Here is a 25690-nt window from a genome sequence, read left to right on the forward strand (position 1 = left end):
TGATACTTTAAAAATATGTTTTTAGGTGTGTACCTTCACGCCCGGCAAATTTTGTTTATACCACTGTTTTGCTTGCTACATGCATCTAGTACCTTCAGAGGCCAGAAGAGGGCATCAGACCTTTTGGAACTGGAGCTAGAGATGGTTGTGAGCCACCGTGTGCATGCTGAGACTCATCTCTGAGTCCTCTGGAAGAGCATCCAGTGCTCTTAACTACAGAGCCATTTCTCCAACTGAACAACTGCTCTTGGTAGTGTGATTAATAACTTTGGGTCCAACATCCAACATTCTTTCCTTCCTTCTATTGAGTTCCAAAGATGTCACTGCTTTTCATACACAATGGAAAGAGGCAGACATGTCCCATAATCCGAATGACGTCCTCTTCACACAGAAAAGGACTCTCTGTGCAAGACTAATAAGATCTGTGTTATCATCATCATTGTTATCATTTATTCACTCAATGAACACATGGCCAGGTTATGGGCAGATTCCTTGGATAGGTGAAAGGCCATAAAAGAGAGACAGGGACTTTCAAACAGGAGTGCCGGGTGCTGGTTTATCTACAAACCTTTCAAGTGGATTTTGTATGTTTCTTATGCACCATCTGGAATTCACATATGGGTTAAATGAGGTATTTTTTTTCTCTCTCTCAAGAGACAGAAATTATGTCAACCTAATATTTAGCATTTAAATATACAAAGTTTTATAGATGTTATAGCAATGCCCTACAAGAAGGGAGATCATGGGCTTCAAGAAATTTATAAAAACGCCTGCTTTGTGCTCTATTAAGAAGGCAGTAATGTCATGGTAATTGATTTGACTTTAGAGGCAAGGGGAGAAATCTTATTTTCATTTTTTTGAGACAGGGTTTCTCTGTGTAACAGTCCTGGCTGTCCTGTAACTCACTTTATAGACCAGGCTGGCCTTGAACTCACAGAGACCCACCTGCCTCTGCCTCCCTAGCTGGGGGAGGGGAGGATTAAAGGCATGTGCTATCACACTCAGTGTTAAGGGGAGAAATCTTAAATCAGTGGCTTTTTGTTAGAGTTATGGAAGCCCAATATTTATATTCTCTTTTCATGTAAGATAGAAGATAATAATTAATAATAATTATATTTATTTACACATACACAGTCAAGACATGAAATGGAATATGTGTCGTGTTTAAGTGTATGGGCCACTTTCTGTATGATGTCAGAAGACAACTTTGGGTTACAGTCTCTGCCTTTCCCCTTGAGACAGGATCTCTTATTGTGTACGTAATATGTACAATCATGTGCATCAGTTACCTCTTGAATTCTAGAGATTCTCCTGTCTCTGCCTCCTATGTTGTCACTGGAACGCTGGCATTGCAGATACCTGTGTAACTGTGTCCAGCTTATGCGTGGGACCTAACTAGGGTCATCAAACTGCCACAATAATGTTTTAAATGCTGAGCCATTTCCCCAGCTGCCACACTAAACACCAGGCACATCCTTTATGAAGGAGACATCAGAAAGTCTGCTATTTAAAATTCACAGCCACCAAAAGCCTCTTTTCCATTTAGTTGAGAATAGGAGACACAAGGGTCACCCAGGGGCAGCAGCCCACAGGACAGGAAATTAGTTCTAAGCCTCGTAGTACCAGATGGTGGCGTCCTTTAAAGGCAATAGTGCTTATCTTTTCCAAGGTAGTCAATATGATAAGCTCCCAAGTGTACACACACACACACACACACACACACACACACACACACACACACTGCAGTACCATAGCTGCTGTCTCTGAACATACATGCTCCACTATTTTTTTGCATACAGGATCCAGTCCTCCCATTCCCAAGCACATCTGCATGGCAGGAAAAATGAAAATGAAAAATGAGCACAGGCAGGGCCTAGGAAGCAGGAGAGAGAAGGGTTGGCTCCCTCAGAGCCTGGCTCGTTCTGCTTTAGGGTCCTCCCCAGAGGAGAGGATTTAGTTACAAGTCTGTGTTCTCCTTCCATCCCCACCCGCTTCCTAATCCTCTGACTTTAGGGGAGTCCTTTACACAGTCCTTAGTTCTTTCCTTAAAATGGAATCTTGTCACATGATTTCTCATGTCATTCCGATGATCACAGCAGAAATAGCACCGGAAGGCAGCAACTTGAAATCCCCAGCCAGTGTCAGGTCTTATTGCATTCGTCACCATCACCCCACCGCAGTTTCACCGTCAGGTTGGCTGCCTGATTCAGGTCTCATCTGCATGGTCTCCTTGTTTGAGAAGTCGCCCTTCCCATCACTCTCTTCACCCCAGTGTGTTTCTGTCAAGACACCTCACCTATGAAATGGTTTAATGGTTTCTTTGCTAACCTGTTTATTGTTTTTTCTCTCTTCACAGAGGAGAGAAGCTATTGTGGAGGGTAGAGGTAGAGGTCTTTCTCAATTGCTCGCTACCATATTATTTGAGATGGTCTCTCGTTGAACCTGGACCAGAATTTGGAGCTGGGTTAGACTGGTTGGCCAGCAAATGCCAAGATATGCTGTTTCTGCCTCCAGCTCTGGATTGCAGGTGAAGAACAGAGTTTTGTTTTGTTTGTTTGCTTTTTTTTTGGGGGGGGGGGTTGGTGATCAACCTGTGTTTACATAGCAAGCATTTTACAAATTAATCTGTCTCTCTATCTCAAAAGCTTTTAGGGGGCAGAGCTCCTTCTTGTATTCCTAGGGACAATTCACAGATGTTACAGTCCTATCTGTGTCCCTCTCCCTCTGGTCCTCACACCCCAACCCTGGCTGGCATGTAACCACTTGTAGAGCCGACTGGCCTTGAATGCATAGAAATGGGAAGCCTTTGCCTCCCAAGTGCTGGAATTAAAGGTATGGGTGAACATGCCTGTCGCACAGTACAGTATCGATCAGTCCAGATTACAGAGGCTAAGAGCAAAGACAGTTTAGATGTCAAGGCAGAGATCAAACCAAGGACTCTGTTCCTGTTAAGCAAACATTGTGCCCCTAAGCTACAGTCCCAGCCTTTCAACGCCAGTTTCTCAATTAGCTAGTTGACAATGGGCAAGTTCTTTCCCCGGTGTCTAAGTCCGGCACAGTATTTAATACAAGATAATAACTGGAAGGTTGTTTTCTACTCTTCAATGAGTTAACTGTTAATATACTAATAATGAACGTGACCCTATGCTATGCTCTGGGGCTTCGAGCTTGCCAAATGACCCATTCTTTTTTTTTTTTAATAGTTCAATACAGTTTAACTTTGGTACAATGTAAATGACCCATTCTTTTATCACCCCAGGGCACAGTGTCAACCGGTTCGCCCGCAGGAGCTAAGCGGAAGTGGAGGTCGGTTCCTAGTTCCGACAGGGCGCTCAGCCACCTACAGGTGTCACTGCTCCGGGCTCTCCCAGTCGGGGACAGACGAGCCTTTTCTGGATGGTTCTCTCGGGAAGGGAAGTCGGGAAGCCCACACCGCGGCTGTGTGGATAAAGGACACTGGAGTCCCGGCCGCACAGCTCTGACGCCAGACTCTGGCTTCCTTGAACTCGCGGAAGGAAGGTGGGGGACTCGTGGTTGGGGACCACAGAGGGCAGGGGAGGCGCGGCGAGGGGCGGGGCCAGGGCGGAGCTAGACGATGGGCGTGTCGATGCGCACGGTCAACGCGCGCCGGGCTCGAGGCTCGGCAGTCTGGACGTCGCCCGGTCCCGGCTTGGCTCAGCCCGTGCTCTGTCTAGGTAAGGACTCTGGGACTCCTGGCGGGGAGGACCGGACGGGGGGTGCGCCCATGGAGGTGGCATCCACCTGCTGGAGGCTGACTTTAGTGGGATTGGGAAGAATCTTCTTTTGTGTAGAGGTGAGAGTGGGCTCTCTGCCTCAGGTGAGGGACCCGTCCTCTTCGGCCTGGAAGAAGGGACCAGTGCGCTCCCCTGATGGCCGCGCCTTCCTTGTGGCTGCTGCCTCTCTCCGGGCGCCCGATGTGAGCTCCTTTGGACTTGGTTTCTGAGGTGAAACTACTCGCTGTTGAGTTCCCTCCCCAGTAGAGCAGCAGGCTGCTTTTCTCCTGCTTGTCCCGCGGGAAAGTTAGAATTCACGAAGATGGGTCCACAGTTGCCTGTGCCGAGTACGTCACCCCGTCAGGTGCACCTATTTATTTATTTATTTATTTATTTATTTATTTATTTATTTATTTATTTATTTTTACCCCCTGTGGGAAGTGGTATTTGGATCTTGATAAACAGGGTGGGAAAAAACTATGTGGACCTTGTCCCAGGACGGTGCAATCTTCGCTGGATCTTAAATTTCTTAACTTTTTCCTGTCATTGGCAAATAACAGTTATGCGTTTATGTACCGGGTCCCATGTCAGGCCAGTCTTTGGGAACTGGAATATTTGATTAGACGAGTGGATCTCAGTGTTAAGTTGGAACAACAGGGTGGCTGTTGGGTAAGTGGGTTTGGAGGCTCACCAGCATAGTTGTGTGCTTTAAGCTATGCCTTACATTTTTCCAGTGAGTTCCCATTTTCCTCTTAGGAAACTCTGACAATCTATCCTCTCCCCAGATAATTCTCTTTTACAGAGCTAGGGAGTGGTAGGAGGAAGCAGCAACGTATCAGCAAGCCTCCCAAGCATATTGTGGGGTTTAATAGATTAGTTAACGACACTGGTCGCTCTTTGGTCTGCAAGACTCAAATGTAATGTGGAATAGCTTGATTTCTCTGGGGAGAGGTTGATAGAAACGCGGCTAAACTTATACATTAAGTATTTAGAAGCATTCTTTTTGTTCAGTTATGTTTTCATTGTTTAGGAAAGGCTTGTCCTTTCACCAGGCTCTTACTAATCACATCGCTATTCCTGTCTTTGACAACTCAGGGTGCTTTCTGTGCTGTGTTTATGTTAATGGCCCCCATTCTTCCCACAAGGGTGTGTGCTTTCTGGCTTGTGGAACTGTGTGGGACAAGTATTGTAAACACATGCAAATCAATGCTGCACTCTAGTTGGCAATACCTTTGCCCTACATGGATCTTTGGCCTAGAATTTTCCTCTCTTCCCAAGTAGGAAAGAATCTAAAGTATGGATGTATGTTTTAGCGTTGCCAAACTGTAAAGTTTCTTTACTTTAGTCTGCATTAAGTTGTTGAGAGCAGGGCAGGGGCTATGTTTTTATGAAACCTGTAATGATCAGTAGATGGTCACCTTCTCCCTTACGGTTGATCTCGTTAAAGAAGATTGGAGAGACTGTGGACAATTACGGGTCTGTTTGTATTCTTCAAGAAGAATGACTAGCCTTCTTGCCTTCCTCCAGGCGCCTAGGGTGCTGGGAGATTGATTAGTCTTTGGGCCTCTACACACACCTCTGCCTACAGGTTCTCCAGGCTGCTCTGGTTGGTGCCTCCCTTCCTTGCCCTGCCTCTGTTCTTCTAGATTTTGGCATCCACTTCATTCCTCCCTGGGTCTTGACTCCCATCTGAGGGAGATCATTTGTTGTCTACAGCATTAGTAAGAGCACTGATACCCAGTGTGGTGCTGGCTCCCCTGTGGATGCTCGGGAAGTGTCTGTTGATGACATTGCCCCTGTTTAGGGCCCTCGTAAGATGCTGTCTCGTCTTGACCAGTGTACAGCAGGTGAAACAAAGTTTTGAATACGTACCAACAGGTTTGGGAGACAGCAGTATTGGTTCAGTTAGGGTCCTCAGTGGAACATCCAGGTCTGTAAAAAAGGAATGAAATTGACCTGTGATCATCAGCAGTGGGAAGCTTATCTTGCTCAGTGTGATTATGCTATTAGAAGAGCTCTGTTGGAAAAAAAAACAACCACAAGCCACCTAGAGGAGAGGGTTTAGAGGATATTTTTTCCATCCATGCTTGCTTCCACCAAGGTCTGCCTTTTTATCTCTGCCTGGGTCAGCCAGTCCTTCCTTGGGTTGGTGTGTAACTATTAATTTCCACTCTGTGTTTTACTCTATAGAGCTCAGATGACCTAAGTTACCATGAAACAGAGGTTGAAAGTTACAGGTTTTTTTTTTTCTTTTGAGAGACAAAAGGAAGGAATTAAAAACAACAAAACCAAACCGAACCCCACAAACAACTAGGTTACCATTGGGGAAGCAAACACATGTAAATGTAAATATATGTAGGCCCAGAATGTGGGCTTGTGGACGGCTAGGTCAGGGTAGGCCACAGTGTTAATGGTAGGTCGATAGTCACAGCTAAACCAAACACAGATTTTTGTGTTCCTTGGAATTAATAACTGTTTGACTTGTGTGTGTGTGTGTGTGTGTGTGTGTGTGTACATCTCATTAATTTAATCCACAACCCTTGACTAGTTAGTTTTCTAAGCCTTCCCTTAAAGGAATCAGTTCTTCTGCTAATTTCATTTTTCCCAGGAAGCTGAACCTGAACTTCCTGGCTTACAGTAAGTACTCTGGAGAGGTGGACTTCCATTTATGGGGACAGCTGTCACCCTGAGGCTGTCCTGTCACTGAGAATCCTGGGACTCTCCCATTCCCTCTTCCCTGTGGTCCATCTCCTGGTATCCATGTAACTTTCTTTATTTTGGTGGACTCTTCAGAACTTTCTGGAAAAGGATGCATGGGATGTCAATCTTTCTGGGACTAAAAATGACTGAAGATACCTGTTTCCCCCTCAAAATTTGTAGATTGGCTGAGTGTAGAATTCTGGGGTGGAAATTTCAGAGGGTGGGTCTTATCCAGGATCTTCTAAATTGTGACCTTCTGGGTCCTTAATCTTTATGCACAGCCTGAGTAGAGGCCATATCCCTGCTGTGCTTTTCTGTGGGGGTCTGACATATTTTCTTGTTCTCCACCATCATCTCTGAATTTCCTGGTGCTGTGCCTTGATTTGCCTTTGTTTTCATCTCATGTCCTGGGCCTTTGAGTCTGGGAATTTTTAGTTTGGGAAACATTCTTGAATTATTTCATTGGTGATTTTTTTTTCCTGTTTCTCCTATTTGTTGTTTTATGTTAGGTATTTTAGATCAATCCTCTTAGTTTGTACCTTACGTAATTTATGTCTTGTTATTTCCAAAATCTTTTGGGAAGATTTTTCTCAATATTAGTATCCGTTCTAACATTGAGTTTTTCAATGTCTTTAACATTGTTACTCTTGTTAGTATTATTATTATTGTTGCTATATAGTTTATACCAGCCTAAAATTCACTTGCTATGTAGTTCATGACAGCCTAGGCTGGCTCAAAGGCCATTCTCCTCCTGCCTTAACCTCACAAGGGCTGGAATTACATGTGTGTCACCTATCTGGTTCTAATAATGCTTTTAGCATTTTGAATTTAAAAGTTTTTTGTTGTTGTTGTTCTCCAAGTAGGTACAGTTGGGCACTCGTGTGTGTGTGTGTGTGTGTATACACTTCTTTTTATTTTTTGCTTTTAGGATCTTATCTCTGGGGAACCGATTGACTTTTGACTTTTGGTCTAGAAGTGTGCCTTCCCTACCCCACAGTCCCGGGGTTTGCAAAAGTGTAGTGAAAACAGGCAGTGTGTTGGGGTGTTCCTTCTGGCCTGGTTGCCCTGGGTTACCCAATAAGCTGAAGATGTGGGTTAGCTTGTTGGCTTTAGTTTCTTCTTAAGCTGATTCAACTGGACCTCCCAAGGCAGGCTGGGCTGGGCCAGGTGCAAAGTCTGTGGTGCCGTGACTGGGCCTTTTCTAGTTCTTTTTGATGTGTGGGTGTGACATTTAGGTTTTTCCTGGAGATGGGCAATGTATGTAACACGAGTGTCCAAGGTGCTATTTTTCTGGTAACTCTCTGGCCTTGGACTGTTGTGTTGTCCTTGTGGTCAGATCAGGGCGATCTCCGATATCATTGCTGGTGTGGTGCGAGGGACCAGAGGGCTCTTCTGGTCTTCTCAGGGCTGAAGGAGTGCCTAGCTCTCACAGTTGCGACGAGGCTGGATGTGGAGTCTCAGAATCCTTTCGTGCTGCTCGTCCAAACTTGACCTGAAGGTAGAGAAGAGCCTCCACTTAACTTCTCCACGTAGGTGAAGGGATGTTGGAAGGTCCAGCTGACTTTTTTCTTTTTGTCGTGTTGGGAATGGAACCCAGAACCTTGAGCACGTTAGATGCTCCCTCATCCTCACAGAACTAAGCTTTCTGAATCTAGTCTAGTTAATCCCCTTGCCTTTTAGCTCCTTCATCTAAGAGTATGTGTTCAATTGTTGTCTTCTCCTCACCTTACAAATGTGTCTAGTGTTGTGTCCTCTCTCTCTTTTCTGATTTATACGTCAATGGAATAATACTTTTCTCTCTCAATTGATTTTATTGGGATTTCAGTGAGGGGTGGGTGTAGTAGGAGCTGCGGGTAGCATTCCTGCCGCCCGGCTCCCAGCCGCCTGTCTAGCTTATGCCCCAAAATAACAACACACAAACTGTATTCATATAAACTCTGCTTGGCATATTTCTATTAAAGTATGTAGCACCCCAAGGTGTGCTTACCGGAAAGATTCTAGCCTACCTCCATCCTGGGTTGGAGCTTCATCGCTTCTGCCACAGAGAAGAGAGGAAATGGCATCTTAACTCCCTTCCTCTTCCTCCCAGCATTCTGTTCTGTTTACTCCACCCATCTATGTTCTAACCTATGAGGCCAAGCAGTTTCTTTATTAGCCAATGACCTTCCTCCATCAGGTGGGGATGTGGGGTTGTTAAGGAGATGCTTTTGATCCTCCTGCCTTTAGTGCAGGGATGTAGATTTCCTCAGTAGCCGGTACCCAGACTCCAGCAGCTGGGTGTGAGTGGTGTGCTGTCTGTGTCCCTGCCTGTATCAAAAGTACATGCTTTCTAGCCAGTCTGCTGCAGAGAGTCTCACTGGATGGACCTCAGATGGCTTCAGTTCTCTCTAGTCCACTACTACTTGTAGGAAGCCAAGTCCATGTGTAAACCAGGCTTAGACCTGTGCACAGGAGCTCACTAAAGGGAGCTCCTCACTCCAGAGGGAGCTCACTGGTGTATGGGTCCTGGTCCTCTTTCTCCCCTCTGGGTTGTCTTTGAAGACTCTTAGTGGTCGCTTGGGCCACCACATGTCTTGTGTGAGGGTAATTTGAAGGATGGTCCATGCGTTGTTGGTGACCGTGTGGCCTCAGGACTGGCAGATATGGTTTCTCTGGAGGCCAGCTGCCTTCCCAGAATCCTCTCTTCCTGTTCTCAAGTGCTTGCCCTTCTTGGAATGTGTACCGAGTTCCTGTTTCTGGCTGGCAGAACAGGGATACTGACTTAGCCTGCCCTTAGCAACTTTCCCGGCCCCAGCTTACCAGCTGAGTCATCGCTCAGTCTCTCTTCTTGAATTGTGACCTTCAGCATTTTTTTCCAGGAGCCTCACGGCCTCAGCATTCTCAGTGGTGACACACAGAGGACTGCCCCCAGGCATCAGCCTCCACAGAAGCAGGAAGAGCATTTTTCCCTAAGTATTTTACCTGCAGGCAGGGCAGAGCGTTGGACTCTTGGAAGGCAGGTGTGCCCAGGGATGGGGAGGAATGTGAGCAGTGGGCACGGCTGCAAAACAGCCAGTTTTGACTTGACCATCCGTGGTGGCTGAGAGACAAGGACAGACATCAGAAAAGAGCCATGTTGCTGTTCCCCAGTGGGTGCCCACAGATGGCTTCAGTTCTCTCTAGTCCACTACTAGTTGAGCAAAACTGTAGGAAGCCAAGTCCATGTGTAAACCAGGCTTAGACTAGGAGAAGCCTAAACACATTGGTTTTATTATTATTATTGTTGTTGTTGTTATTTTATTTTGTCTTCATGATTGGTTCTCTCTATGTAGCCCAGGTTGGCCTTGAACTTGTGGTCCTCCCAATTTAGCCTTAGAGGAGTTTAAATTACAAGAGTGTACCACTATGTCTACTCGGCCTTTTTTCCAAAGGGAATACTTGTGTGTATCTATTTGTCTGTCTATCTGTCCGTCTGTCCTTTCATCCATTTATCATCTCACTTTTGTTTTGAGATGGGGTATCTCTACATAGCCCTGGCTAACCTGGAACTCACCATGTAGACGGGGCTGGCCTTGAACTCACAGACACCCTTTAGTCTTTTTGTCCCCAGTGCCGGGATTAACGGTGTGCATCATCACACTGGGCTCTTTTTTTCAGAGTGAGACATGGTCTTCCTGTTAGACCCGTACACACCTAGTGTAGCCTAGGTTAGACTCATCCACACCCAGTGTAGCCTACATTAGACTTAGACACAGCTGACTCTCATACTTAGAAAGGTTTGAAGCTGTCAAAGCCCCCTTTGGCTTACACATTTCACATGAACTGGTTTTGTTTTCCCACCTGTATTGTAGATACTATTCTAGAGAAAGCACAGTATTAAAAAAAAATACATGAGGCCGGGCAGTGGTGGCGCATGCCTTTAATCCCAGCACTTGGGAGGCAGAGGCAGGCAGATCTCTGTGAGTTCGAGACCAGCCTGGTCTACAAGAGCTAGTTCCAGGACAGGCTCCAAAACCACAGAGAAACCCTGTCTCGAAAAGCCAAAAACAAAAAAACAAACAAACAAATAAATAAACAAACAAACAAATAAATACATACATACATACTTGAATGACTTTTCCCAGATACTAGTAGACACTTTGCAGTTAAAAAAGATCTTGTCATAATTAAGCATCTTCTGTCTTGTCTAAATTAGCTGTGTTCCTGACTTGAGTTTTACTTTGCCTGTATAGAAGGAGACATAGAATCTTTGTGTTTTTTTCTGGGTGTATTGTTTCTCATATTTGTTAGAAATATTCTTCACAGAAACATGTGCTGTTGTTCATATTTTCTGTCTATGCTTTTCCTTAACATAGTGCCAGACATTACCTTGGCTTTTGTGGTAAAGATGAACAACCTGGGCGTGTGTGTGTGTGTGTGTGTGTGTGTGTGTGTGTGTGAGAGAGAGAGAGAGAGAGAGAGAGAGAGAGAGAGAGAGAGAGAGAGAGGTACATGTGGTAAGATGGTCTCTGATGAAGGGGGGAGACCTTTGGATTCCAGCAGTATGTATATATTTTACTCTTGTAACTAGCTAACTCCTTCTCACAGGCTTCAAGTCCCCATCCATGGTGTGAGATGTGAATCCCACAGATTTCTGTTGGATGTCCTTCTCCTTCTACCCCGATTCAGTGGCCAGCACCTTTACCCCTTCCCTTTTATCCTGTACACAGATCTACCCGGGAGTCTGATTTTTCCTTAGAGACCCCCGCTTCCTCATGTGGCCACCACTATTAGATTTCAGCTACGGCCTATGACATCTCCACATGAACCGGACCAAAAACGGACTGAATCTTGTTTCTTTTTTCTTTTCCCATACAGGGATGATTTTAGGGTCCTATGCTTTTTTTCCGCTTTGGGGGACAATTTTTCTTACTACTCCCTCCCGGGATGAAGGGCTTCCAGTCTCTACTAACTACTGCTAGAGAATCACACATATAATCACCATGAAAGGGGCACCAGCCATGTAAGGGCATCCCAGACTTCCAGTTTCCCCCTCTTGGTCCTCTGAGATTGACATCATGACAGGCGAGTAGGAAGAGTAGGTTTAGGCACAGATGGCTTGAGGCTGTGTGTGCAGTTGTTGGGCTGTAAGTCAGATGTAACAGTCAGAAGAACCTGGCAGAGCTGTGTGGTGTCGCACGCCTTTAATCCCAGTACTTGGGAAGCAGAGGTAAGAGGATCTCCATGAGTTCGAGGCCAGCCTGGTCTACAGAGCGAGTTCCAGGACAGTGAGGCTCCACAGTGAGACCCTACCTCAAAAAAAAAAAAGCAGTAGCAGGTGACAGGCCCACGTCTAGGGTCTTGTTCTTCTTGGACATATTGTTTCTTTAGGCTTTTGGTAGGAAGTCTCCAAGGGTCAATAACAAAAGGTGGAGAGGTTTTGATGGTGACTCTAACTCTCTTTGTCCTTTGTATTGGGCCAGGGTTTACCAATCTTCCTGTGAAGGCATCTGAGGTACTTGGGAAACTCCAAGCCCTCCTCCCCCATTCCTCTACCGGGCAAGCAAGCAGGGTTCAGGAAAGTGTGCTGGCCATCAGGGGCAGCTGAGACATTTACCATAAAAGAGTGAGGGCGGAGCAAATTCCTGCTTAGATCTGGCTCTCCAGACATCTTTCCTGCTATCTTGTTCCCATGCTTTAAGCCTCAGTTGTATTTCTAAGTCAGCTATTAACTGGAATTATGCTCCCATGCTTCAGCTATTTCCATCTATTAAACAAAGCGTAATGACACATAATTAATAGCCCACTTCAGAAAGGTACACAGCCTAATGCTTATAAAAAACTTTGAGCTTTTCTGAGGGTGTTTTATACACATGCGTGAACAATGAGATGGCTGCTCTATTTGGCAAAGAACACCTGTATTGTGCCCATTTTATAGACAGGAAAAGTGAGCCTAAGAGGAGGCGGTGTCTTGCTGAGGATCAGAGGGTAAATTTAGCATTGTTGTCTATGGAGTTTTTCTCAGACTTGTTAGAACAATGAAATATAAACTTCCCCATCTGTCCATCCATCCATCTGTCCGTCCGTCCATCTGTCCGTGTGTGTGTGTGTGTGTGTGTGTGTGTGTGTGTGTAACGCATGCTTGAGTAGCACGATTATACTGCTTTAACCAAATGCAGCATTTGAAGAACATGCTCCTACTTCATTAACTTCATTAGGATTCCCTCATTTTAAAAGAATTGCTTGAGAAGTCTATTAACTTCCTTCCTTTCTGCCTGCCTTTCTTTCTTTTTAAAAAAGGTTTATTAGTTTTGTATATATCTGTGTGAATTTAAATGCACTGTGTGCATGTAGGTGCCCACAAAGGCATGAAGGCATCGGATCTCCAAAACTGGAGTTGTAGACAGATATGAGCTTCCTGATGTGGGTGCTGGGAACTGAACCCAGCTCCTCTGCAATACTCTTAACACTTACGCCTCATTAGTTTTCTTAAAGAATTTTAGAAAATGAAGGAATTCAGGGGGAAAAGTGTGCCTTTCAAGGTGATCTTGGAACTATTCTACACAAAACTATTACCTGGGAATCAGTGGGTGCTGGGGAGAAGTGTTTTTAAGAATGAATACTCAAGAGAATGGAAATGTCAAAGGGCGAGGCATTTCTTAGGATTCAGGTGAGTGGACTCGTCTGATGATCATTTTAAAAACAGTTGATACAGAAGAGGCAGGTGCTGTCACAGCACCGTGACCAGATATCTAATGGAAGCAACTTAAAAGGAAGAAAAATTGATCTCTGCTCATGGTTTCAGAGAGATTTCAGTCCACCATAGCAGAAAGAGTGAGTCTCATCATAGATAGGAAATATAGACACACACATGGAGGGACGGGGAGAGAATTTTATATTCCATTTGTTCTATCAGGTTGGAGTTAAATTTATCCTCTGGTCTCCAGCAAGAAAGCACTCCTTTAAGGCTCACTTCTCTACTGTTCCTGTCTGTGATGTCTGTCATGACAGCACAATCTGTCATGGCAGCCGCATCCATGGTGATGGGAGCCTGAGGCTGTGGCATGTTCCCATGGTGGCAGACAGAAAAGGGAGAGCTAGACTGGACGCAGAAGTGAGTGTAGGCTTCAAAGGCACCCTCCCAGTGACCTGGTTCTGCCAGCCCCACCTCCTAGAAGCTCCCTGCCTTCAAAATAACTCCACTGGCTTGGAACCAGGTGTTCAAAACACTAGCCGTTGGGGACATTTTGGATTCAATCATAATAGGTGGTTATTGAACCATAAGTAATTTCACTCATTTTTTTTCCTGTGTTAGTTTCCCAAGTTTTTATTGATATTTCTTGAAAACATAGTGGGCTTAGAGAAATAGGTTCATCTGGGGAGTAGAAGACTGAGCAAAATATTCCCAAAGTGCTCTGCTCTTTAGAAGGATCAGCGAGGAGACAGGTGGCCAGGGTGCCACCTTTGCATCTCAGACACCGAGCTGGCTAGTGCCAGGGAAGCCCTTTGTGCTGACTACTCTTCTGTCAACTTGACACAAGCTAGAGTCTTCTGAAAGGATAAATGAGAACATGCCTCCCTAAGATCAGGCTATGGGGCAATTTTCTTAGTCAGTGATTGATGGGGCAGGCCCAGCCTATTGTGGGGTTCATTCATCACATCATCAGGATGTGTGCCACCATCCCTGAACTGGTGGTCCTGGGTTCCGTAAGAAAGTGTGCTGAGCAAGCCATGATGAGCAAGCAAGTAAGCAGCACCCCTCCATGAGCCCTGCGTCAGGTCTTGCCTTCAGGTTCCTGCCCTGCTTGAGTTCCTGTCCTGACTTCCCTCAGTGAGGAACTGTTATCTGTGAAATAAACCCTTTTCTCCCCAGGTTGCTTTTGGTCATGGTGTTTCATCAAAGCACTAGAAACCCTAACTACAACCATATACACCTGAGTGCTCCTTTCCCCCAGTAGTAGACATTTCACATGTTTATTGGGGTCTGTATAATGTGCCAGGACCTCTGCTAAGGTCTACTCATGGCTCAACACATTTCACTCTCTACATAACTCTCAAATGAGTAAGATTATTTTTGGCATTTTGTAGACGAAGGGCTTGAGGTTCAGTGAGGTTTTGCTATACTTCTAAGTATTTTCTGAGCCTGGAGCTCGCTCCTTTGTGTTCTGCTGGGCCCCTTTCTCACCTACTCAACATATTTGAAAGCCTGGGGTCAAATACGAAGATCTGCCCCTCATAAAATGAAAGCAGTTATTTTCTTCAGGTGTGGCCCCAAACCCTCAGCCCTGAAGAGAGCCCGAGAGCACTTCATGGCAGCAGATGGAGATACTCCGTGAGCCACACTGACTCGGACATTCTGCTAACAGGGCTGTGGATGTGGCCTCAGGGGTAGGCCTCACAAGGCCTCGGGATGGATCTCTAGACATAAATCCGTAGAGGGAAGCTTCAATACTCTGATTTCCCTGTATAACCATATCGTAAATGATTGTTGAGAAGCAGCTAGGAACAACACGAGATAATAAACGCAGCGCAACAGAATGCAGTGTGATTCAGTCCCGTGTCCTGTGTAGGGCAGTTCGCGAAGTAACAGAGTTGCCGTTCATGTTTTACACTGCTCAGTTTTAGATCAAAGTGCCTGCAGCGGGAAGGCTGTGTTGTCTGCAGTGCGGAGAAGCTTTGTGTGGTCACAGCCACGTTGATGACAGCACAGTTGCAGAGCAGACAGTTCCCCTGGCTCCAGAGGACCCACTTGACCGCCCCCATCTTATTTACCTGCCTGTCTCTCAGGCTACCAGACATAGCTGTGCGGGTTCTTGCAAAACCGTGGGCTGTCATTTGCATCAGAGACTTGGTGGTCAGCTTTTTTTCTGCTACAGATTTTAGAGAGATAAAGGCAATGCTTTTAAAGGAAGGTGTTGGGCCTCCTAAGTTGTGCACAGGCATTTCGGGGAGAGAATGAGTAGTCGTCATCTCTGCGTCTGAGTGAGCATAACTGTATTATTATTATTACCATGACTCCTTCCGATGAGCAGGGTCCTATCCCCCTTGCCGGTGACTGGAGATAGGAAAGCAGCTCCAATCAGCCTCTCCTCCTGCTGAGAGTGTGCCCAGAGGCACGTTACCCTCCACACTGTTTTACTTTGGAGCCGTCTGTGTCTTCTTGGTGATTTCATTCCCAGGTGCACAACACATTTCTTGATTTGCATTGTCACCTGGCTTTAGTTCCTGGGCCTCTGGCTTGTGTCCTTAGTTGCTCTAATGCTCTTTGACCCCGGACTCACCGATGGAAGTGCTGGCGTGGCTCTCCTTCATGGAGTCCCCGCTCACCCTTCATGTGGTACAGGCCTTCTCATGACACTCAATGTCATCGGGGTGGTTTCTAATAATAGTGATGGGCTCTGGCTTGCTTCCTGTCAGGCATTGTGCTGAGCTGTTCATGTGTGTTATTTAATTTATTTAATTTAACCCTTGTAAACATCTCCAGGAGGCAGGTATTATATCCCATCGTCTAATAAGGAACTGGAGGCATTGAGAAATGAAGTATTTTACCTGAGGTCATATAGCTGACGAGGGTCAGCCCCCTGACTTGGAAGCTCTTCTGGATTGGATTGTTATTACTGGGGTTGAGCTACTGTCTGTGGTCCCTGAGTCCTTAGGAACAGGAGCCCCACCTAGTAGGCTCACTGATTTTTGGCCCTGGCTTCTTGTCTTTGGGGACTGGAGTTCAGGTGGTTTGGGTAGAACTCAGTCTAAGGAGTCCCTGCATCAGACCGTGTGAATGGCTCGGGAGCTGGTACTTAATTCTGGCTGCCTCCCTGCTCCCCTTCTGCTTTCTTTAAGCAAGGAGGTTTTCTCTGGCTCCTAGGAGAGAGTGAGTTGTCACCCAGGGGGACGTGGCAGTGAGCTGTGGGGAGAATGGAGACAGCCGCCTTTGAAGCTCAGGGTTCTGCTGTGCTCATGCATCTAGGGCTTTAGACTTCTGTGAGCCAGTACGTTTGTGTTGTTGTTTACTTAAATCTAATTATTTACAGTTGACTAAATCTTCTTCAATTCTGAAAATGCAGCCTTAGCTTCCCGATTGCCACGGTCCGTCTCCAGGGGAGCAGAGGCATTCTTGGGCCTTGCTGTCTCCTCAGGACCCAGATGTCTTTGATCCCTGCAGACTTTGGGTCCTATCAACCTTTGTGCTTCCCTCCTAGGTTGTCACTCCTTTCCCCAGTGAAAGGAGACACCACACCCAACCCTCCCGTAGCACCCTCCCCTTCCCCAGGGGTCGCCCACACACATGGGTATGGGCGGGGTGAACGTTGTTCCTTGAGTAGAATAGTAGAGAAATCTGTTCTTTATGGACATTAGGGAGTAATCACCATCCTACGCTTTGAATGCTGATCAAAGACAGCTGAGCACGCAGCCCATGTGGCTCCTAGCCCTCTCTGGGATCCCAGCCCAGCTTGGACCAAAGCCTCCTTCTCGGCCCTATTTGCCTTGACTTTTCCGCCTCTCCAGTCTGCTGTTTGCCTGTGGCCTTTCACCCCGGCTGTGATTCTATACTCCATCCTTCCACTGGCTTCCTTCCCGCAGCCCTCCGAGAGGGAGACCTTGGTTCCGCTGTGAATCAGTTCTCCCACACACAGCCCGAACACTCCCTTCCCCGCAGCCCTCAGAGAGGGTTACCTCTGCTACGCCCAGGGCATCTCTTTCTGCCCTTCTCCTTTGAGTTCAAGCCATTCTTGCACATACCCTCCTGGCTTCTCCTCCTACCAGCCTGTTAGTCATTCTGGTTTGATGGCTTCTGTTCTTCTCTCCCAGCTCTGCCTCTCCACCCGCCCCCATCTTCATGTGTGCAGCTAACTTTCTGTTTGCTGTAGCAGTGTATATGGTTGCTTGTCTGTGGGGGTCTGTAATGGGAGTGGCTGGTTGTGACAAAGGGGGACTTTATGAGAGATTACCTGTAAGCCAGACCTTGAGAAACAAATAGGATTGCTGTAGGTAGCTCAACAGTTGAGGAGCTGTCCAGGCAAAGGGAACAACTTGTGGAGAACCTAGAGATACGAAAAGGCTTGCTGGGGTACTAATGGTAGGAAGGGAAGAGAGAACCCAGTTCCATGAGGCATAATTGTATTGGCCATTCTGCTGCCTAGGAGCACCAAGGGAACCATGGGAGGTTTACATTCTGGAATGCTAGGAGACAGTGGCTGTATACTAGCTAGGAATCAAAGTTCTCAGCCCTTTAATTACCCTGGGCATTAAAAGTCAGATAACTTCCTTCATGATAGTAAAAATGACGTACACTATATAAGCTTATGATGTCTCTCAAAGCATGTTTTATAGAATACTACAACTCCGAGAGATGTTAATAAGGTTCAAGGGAGATAGAATGAGTTCTATGACCAAATAAAGTTGGGAAACACTGTATTTGATGTGATTCATAGAGCATGCTCACATATTAAGTGCTCTCAGAAATGCATGCAAGAAACAGGGTTGATGTTGTTTAGGTCAGGTTTTTCCAAGTAAATGAACTTGGTCATTCATTCCTGTGTCCATTAAACATGTAGGAAGCACACACTGTAATGGCATTGCTATAACATACAATAAACATGTAGGAAGCACACACTATTATGGCATTGCTATAACATACAATAAACATGTAGAAAGCACACACTATTATGGCATTGCTAGCCCCCGTGCCCTGCTGTAGAGAATGTTGGCATGCCCCTGCCCTTGTGAGATTCTGGTTGGGCATAAGTACTTGTTGTCGTCTGACAGGTTGGGAGGTGTTGGGAGGCGCTTGGTGTGGCAAAGCCCATGCAAAGGTTGTTGAAATATCCCTGCTTGTACTCCGGCGTGGAGCGATGTAGAATGACTGTCTATCTGCCTGTCCCTCTGGCCTCGTGCCTCTGTCTTGCATCAGCCTCTCCGCCTCTTCACAGAGATCTTCCTGTCCCACCTGCTCTGCTTGGATGGAGTACATGGCAAGGAATCTTTCAGGTCTGGGAAGTCAGTGACTCGCCCGAGGTTACCCAGCTAGTTGCCGAAGAAGAGCCAGAACCTAACCCAACTGGTTCTAAGTTCTGTGCTCATTGCGTTCTTGATCAGAAGGGGCAACTTGAAATGCTTAAATATGGAAAAACCCAGAACTTTAAGTAGACTCAGTAGGTTGAGTGAGACCCTGTGGACGATGGTAGTTTGATCAGTGTAACACGGGTCTCCATCACCATCCTTCCTGCTGAGAGACGAGGTGACCGTGTGCCGGGCCAGGTACTTCCTGTGCATTTCTTTCATTTCACAGCCCTGTGAGGTAGTAATTACTACCTTGTTTCATAAATGAGGAAGGAAGCGCGGAGAGTGAGCGTAGTATCCATTTTGCACAGTTTGTGAGGCTAGAGCCACGCTTCTATTCTCGGCTGTTTTGAGCCCATCCCGTGTGAGGTGTTATGGTTTTTATGTTCAAACTGGCAGAGCCAGTGTGTCTTTTCCTCTTTCCATGTTATCTTGCCACCTTTGTGAAAACCGAATTTCAGCCAGTTCTCAGGAGGCTGAGTCAAAAGGAACACTGCAAGTTCAGGGCTAGTCAGAGCTCCTTAGTGAGACTGGTCTCAGCAAAACAAAACAAAACCAACCATAAAACAAGCAAAAAGACAGACCACACACACACACTGTCTCTCTCAACTAAAACATACAAAATAACCCTTCTCTCAAAAAGGATCTGGTCCACTCACTGACGAACTCAGCTAGGAAGCTCCCGCACACCATTTAATGAGAACCTAAACGATGTGAAAGAACTCTAGGAGCTGAGATCTAGGGATAGTTGGAATGTACATGCAACTTAACAATTAATGGCAAAAACATACAGCAAAAGTACACAGAATTAAGAAAAATTTACAGCGATTACTAGAATGCTAAGAATGGGAATTAAACAGAATATAATGGACGAGACATTTTATTTTTTTTAGTTATTAGTTTTTTGTTTTACTTATTTATTTAGTATTTATTTTATGTGTATGGGTGTTTTGGTGCAGCTATACGCACCATATGAATGCCTGGTGGAGTATTGGATCTCCTGAAAGTGGAGTTAAGAATAGTTGGGAACCACTATGTGGGTCCCAGGAATTGAACCTAGGACCTCTGCTCTTAACCCCTGAGCCATCGCTCCAGCCTTCACTGATTGATTTTTTTTTTCTGAAATAGGCTCTTACTGAATAACCCTGGCTGGACTTGACCTTGCAACCCCCTTGTTTCCCCAGTACTGGGACTGCAGGCTTGTGTCCAGCTAGTCTGTCTGGTTTAGATCTGGGATGCATCAGTTATCTTTCTTGTTGCTGTGATAACAGCAGCTTAAGGAAGGGTTTGTTTTGGGTCACAGTTTGCAGGTCCAGTCCATCACGGCCCAGAGCTCTGGTGGCAGGAGCTGGAGGACTGGTCCCATTACATCCACAGTCAGGAGGCAGAGAAGAGGTGATGCTTGCTAGTGCCTAGCTCATTAGCATCATCTTGTTCAGCCCAGGGCTCTAGCCAGGCGGGTGGTGTAACCCACAGACATGCTGGGTCTTCACACCTCAGTTCAACCTAATCTAGATCATTCCTCACAGGCGTGGCCAGGAACTTGTCTCCTAGGTGAGTGGAGATTCTGTCAAATGGTCGGTTAATATTAACTGTAGCAGGTAGTGAGAGCAATGCCTTTTTTTGTGAAAGTGACATGTAAGATAAAATTCAAATTAGAAGGAGTAGGTGGAGTGGGGAAAGGAAGGGGAAGGAAGAGGTACAGAGATAGGTAGATAAGAAACATCCTTAGGCAGAAGGCCCATCACGTACAAAGGATGGATTTCTCAGCTGCAAGAACAAGAAGGATGGTAGTATGTTTAAGTCATGGTGGGTCAGGGTGAGGGTGGTCCTAAATACAGTTGGAGTAGGAGGTACGCTAAGTTAAAGTGGCTCTTAGTGTACGCCACTTTATAAGCAGGAGTAACAACATGGACATGATTCATGCTTTTAAAAGACTGCGCTGACTGGCGAATGGAGAAGCTATTACAAGGAGATAAGGAGAAGCCAGCGGGGGACATTGCAGTAGTTTTGATAAGGTTATGATGGTGGCTATAGTTTTATCAGTTATCACCACAGTCCTGCTGTATAACACATCCCCATATAAACTCAAGAGCATACAGGAACAATGATTCATTGCTGTGCAGGAGATTATGGAATGGTTATGTCGTTTTCCTGATCTGAGCCAGGCTCTGTTGGTCTTGACTAAGCTAGCCCGTGCTGTGTGCCTGTAGTAACTGTGGGTCAGCTGAGTAGTTTTGCCATACTGCCTGGGTTTTTAACTGTTTGGGGTTGGGAGTACCGAATGTCAACTGCTTTAGGAGGACTTTGCTGGGGTAGCTCAGTTCTTTCCCATAAGTCCACTATAGCCTTCTGAGAGCCTAGCTTGGCCTTCTTCTCAGCATCATTTTTAAGGGCTGTGGCATAGAACCGAGACTGGAGGTACAAACAGGCAAAGGCATCTTAAAATCGTACTTTTGGTTTAGTTTGCTTCTACCCTCAGTCAAAGCAGGTTATTTGAAGGCCTCCATAGTCAGTGTGGCAGGGTGTGGGCAGCTGGCAGTCCCTGAGGTGAGAGGAGAACACAAGAATTTGGGGTGATGGGCGTGAATGCTAATGGAGGAAAGTGGAGAAGAGAGTTGAATAGACTTAGAAAATACTTCCTATCTACAGCTTGAAGAACATGCTGAGAAATTAGATTTAAGATATGAGGATGGGGTTGTGGGGGGAATCAAAGAAAGCTCCTGGATTTGAGCCAAGTGGCTAGGGAGCCAATGAAGCATTTCCTCAGATAGCCAAGACTGGGTCAGAAGCAGGCTTTGGGGTGCCTAGAGATCTGAGATACCTGGCAGGTTCTGAGAGAAAGATGTCAGGATTGTGGTTGGATGTAGAGATGAAGATCATCCCTGAGGAACTCAGGGACGAGCAAGTGGATTTCAGAGGCATCAGTAGCGCCTGAAACCATGACATGAGACCAGCCATAAAGAGAGTATCTAGGTGTGGAAGCAAAGCAGGCCCAAGAAGGAGTCTGACACACACGGAAAAGTGAAATCCAGCAAAGAGGGGCTGATTCAGTCAGTGTTCTATCACTGTGAAGAGACAACACGCCCAAGACTACTCCTATAAAAGAAATGCCTACGGTTTCAGAGGTTTAATCCATTATTATCATGGTGGGGAGCCTGGTGTCATAGACAGGCATTGTGCAAGAGCAGTAACTGAGAGCTTTGCATCTTGATATATAGATCGCATGCGGGGGGGGGGGGGGAAGGGAGAGAGACTTACATACACAGAGACAGCCAGCAGACACTGGGCCTAGCATAGGCTTTTGAAATCTCTAAGCCCACCCCCAGTGATACATTTTCTCCAACAAAACTACACCCACTTCAATAAGACCATGTTTCCTAATTCTTCTAATTCTTCTCAAATAATTCACCGACTGGGGACCAAGCCTGCAAATAAATGAGATTGAGAAAGTGCAGCCTCCAAGACCAAAGAAATAGAGGCCGGGAGAGGCTGAGCACCTACATGTGTTGAATGCAGCTAGGAGGTGAATTAAGAAGTGAGCACCAGGTCTGGCCACAGGGGGACATCCTTAGTGACGGACAGGTACAGCCTGGGTAGACTGACAGAGAGAGCCTAGTGGGAAGAGTTTGAGGGAAGCATGTGAGGGGAGACAGGCTGGCAGAAAAGACAATCTCATTTGTCAAGGACGTTTCAGAAATAGCTTGGTACTCAGAGGTGCAGGCAGGTCAAGTGATTGGTTCCTTTGGGGGATTGTAAATGATGTACCATGCCAGGGAAGGTGGGGTGCACTGAGGACAGAGGACTACTTGATCAAGATGCCAGAGAAGAGGGGTATTTCCACCCCATGTTTTATGGTCAATTAGGAGTAAAAGTGTATGTATGCCCACTGTTGGGACAGTTTCTGATGTCAACCTGGGTGGAGGGTGCATGAGTTCTCTTGTCCTTCTGGGCAGGTTTGGTGCCTGTGCAGTAGGCTCAGCTGACACACTCACACATGCATGCACACACACATTCACACACACATGCATGCACACACACATGCATGCACACACATGCATGCACACACACACTCACACACACACACCACACTCACACAAACCACACACACAAACCACACACACACTCACACACACACATTCACTCTCACACACACAGATACACACACACATGCATGCACACTCACACACTCACACACACACTCACACACACATGCATGCACACACACACTCACACACACACTCACACACACTCACACACACACTCACACACACATGCACACACACTCACATGCATGCACACACACACTCACACACACGCATGCACACACACACTCACACACACACAAACCACACACACACACTCTCACACACAAACCACACACACATGCACTCACACACACACTCACACACACACATGCATGCACACACACATTCACACACACACACACTCACACACATACACACACAGATGCATGCACACACACTCACACACACATGCATGCACACTCACACATGCATGCACACACACACTCACACACATGCATGCACACACACTCACACACACATTCACACACACACTCACACACACACTCACACACACTTACACACTCACACACACACACTCACACACACATACACATACATACATTCACACACACTCACACACACTTACACACTAACACACACACTCACTCACACACACATTCACATACACACTCACACACACACTCACACACACTCACTCACACACTCACACACACATGCACACACTCACACACACACACTAACCACACACACGCACAAACCACACACACACTCACACACACAAACCACACACACACACACAGATACACAGTTTCACATATGTACTCACATGTACTTTTTTCTTTTTTTTTTCCTTTCTTTGTTTTTCCTTCTCCAGTGCTGGGGATCAAATTCAGAAAAAATACTCCACCACTGTGCTCCTTTCTTTGTTTTATTCAACCACTACAGAGCAAAGCCCGTTTTGGAACAGTCTCCTGCATTGGTTTGCACAGGAGCGGCCCCCTCCAGGCTCATATGTTTGAGTGTGTTCCCAGTTGGTGGACTGTTTAGGAGGGATTAGGAGGAGCAGTCCTGTTGGAGTAGGTGTGGCCTTGTCGGAGGAGGCCAGGCATGTGTCTCTGTGTCCCTCTCCTCCCTCCTGCCCGTGGATCAGATGTACCCTCTCAGCCACTGTCTCCGTGCCATGCCCGTCTGCCTGCCATTGTACGTCTCATCACGAAACTCACAAACTCTAAACAAGCCCCCAATTAAACGCTTCCTCTTCTAGGTTACCTTTGTCACGGTGTCTCTTCACAGCAGTAGTAACCAGCCCTAACTAAGGCATCTCTGTAGGACATGCTCTCTGTGTCTTGCACTGAATACTGATGCTGGTAAATTCAGCCTTAGGTTTTGATGTGGTTTACAAGTTTGGCAGATCCCAGTCTGAGCTAGGAAGGGAATATGAATTAATGCGCTACCTTCTCATTCAGGCTCTTAGACCAGCATCATTTGCTTTTGCTTTTTGACTGATACGAAGAACCGATGGCATCTGGTAATGCAGATTCCCATTGATTCATAGACTAATGATCGTAGCCGACAACTCAGGATCCCAGAGAAGCTTGTATTCTGGAGTTCCAGCTGAGCCTGACTTCCTTTTAGAGTTTTTTAAGCCACTGTACTTTTGAAATGTAAAGTAGGCACTGGAGAAATGGCTCATGGGTAAGAGTGCTTGGAACAGAAGTGTGGGATCTGAGTTTGAACCTCTAGAACCCATGTAAAAAGTGGTAGCCCATGTCAAAATGGCACAATGGACGGTAGACAGAGAATCCCCAGAAGTTCATGGACCAGCTAGCCTACATAACAACAAAGCTACAGGAGAGGCTGTCGCCAACAAGGTGGACAGTGCAGACCAACATATGAGGTTGTCCTCTGATCTCCACGTGTGTGCCATGGCATGTGGGGCCCACACTCACACACATCCTCCACACACTCAGAGATTTTAAAAAGTATACAGCCAACGTATCACACACTGGAGATCTGAAGTGTGTTTTGGCTGAGGACAAGCAGATAGTCAGCATTCTCGAGGATCTGTTTTAATTAGCCCTCTGGGAGTGTACACGCAGAGTGTGCCAGGTGGGCTGGTGAGGGCGTGTAGAGAGATGAGGTGCCTTGTCGGGGTTTAGTAATGACCTTGGAGAGGCTTTATTCCATCGCCTCAACTCCACTTTATTGTTTCACTATTTTAAAACACTCGTGCCTTATAGTGTGAACTGAAAACACTCGTGTCTTATAGTATGGACTGAAAAGCCACACCTTTGCCGGTCTGCTCAGAGCTTGCTTGCTTCCTTGCTTTTTTTGTAATTTTAAATGTTTATTTTACGTGTATGAGTGTTCTGTCTGCATGTATGTACGTGTACCATGTGTGTGCTCAATGCCTTTGGAGGTCAGAAGAAAGCATTAGCTCCCCTGGAACTGGAGTCATGGGTAGTTGTGAGCCATCGTGTGGAATCAAACCTGGGTCCTCTGTAGAAACATCCTTCCAGCTCCTCAGAGCTTTCTGATTTGCTGGAAGTAACACTGAAAAGAACACCTACCTGCCAGGGTCTTATGATTCTGACCCCTAATAATCAGAGATTTCCTAGCTTACTGTTAGTTAAGAGGAACACAAATGAAGCTAAGAAAGAGGACTTGGATCAGATGCAGTTTTTCCCAGGCTAGGTGCTTCAGGCCTGTAAACCCTACTTATGAGGCTGAGGCAGGAGGAGTTGAGGTTTGAGACTTGCCTGGGCTACAGTCTAAGTTCAGAGTCAGCCTGGACAAAATAGTGAAACCCTCCCTCAAAATGAAAAGCTTCAAAAGAGACTGGAGCCGGGAGGTGGTGGCGCACTCCTTTAATCCCAGCACTCGGGAGGCAGAGGCAGGCGGATCTCTGTGAGTTCGAGGCCAGCCTAGTCTACAAGAGCTAGTTCCAGGACAGGAACCAAAAAAAAAGCTACAGAGAAACTCTGTCTCGAAAAAAAAAAAAGAGACTGGAGCACGTATATTACAGTGGTGGAATGCTTGCCTAGTGTGAGGTTTGGTCACCAGCACCGCAGGCAACCGATTAGGTGGTGTTGGGATGTGTGAGTACTTCCACTGGGGGCTCTGGGTCTCCGAGACTGGGGGCCTTCTCTCTTACATTGAGACACTCATCTAGGCACATTATAACAGACC

General features: G+C 46.3%; 1 protein-coding gene across 2 annotated transcripts in view; it reads left to right on the plus strand.

Moving 5' to 3' along the window:
- Window positions 1-3627: 3627 nt before the first annotated feature.
- Window positions 3628-25690, plus strand: part of Tec (tec protein tyrosine kinase) — a 111815-nt gene continuing 89752 nt past the window's right edge. The window contains exon 1 of one of the 2 annotated variants that reach the window (XM_075943117.1): window positions 3628-3695. The gene's annotated coding sequence lies outside the window, so the exon portion shown is untranslated. Of the gene's footprint in view, window positions 3696-4080; window positions 4099-25690 lie in introns of those variants that run through there. The other variant, XM_075943118.1, reaches the window with a different exon arrangement.

This window comes from Microtus pennsylvanicus, chromosome 12, assembly GCF_037038515.1.
Source record: "Microtus pennsylvanicus isolate mMicPen1 chromosome 12, mMicPen1.hap1, whole genome shotgun sequence".
NCBI lineage: Eukaryota > Metazoa > Chordata > Mammalia > Rodentia > Cricetidae > Microtus > Microtus pennsylvanicus.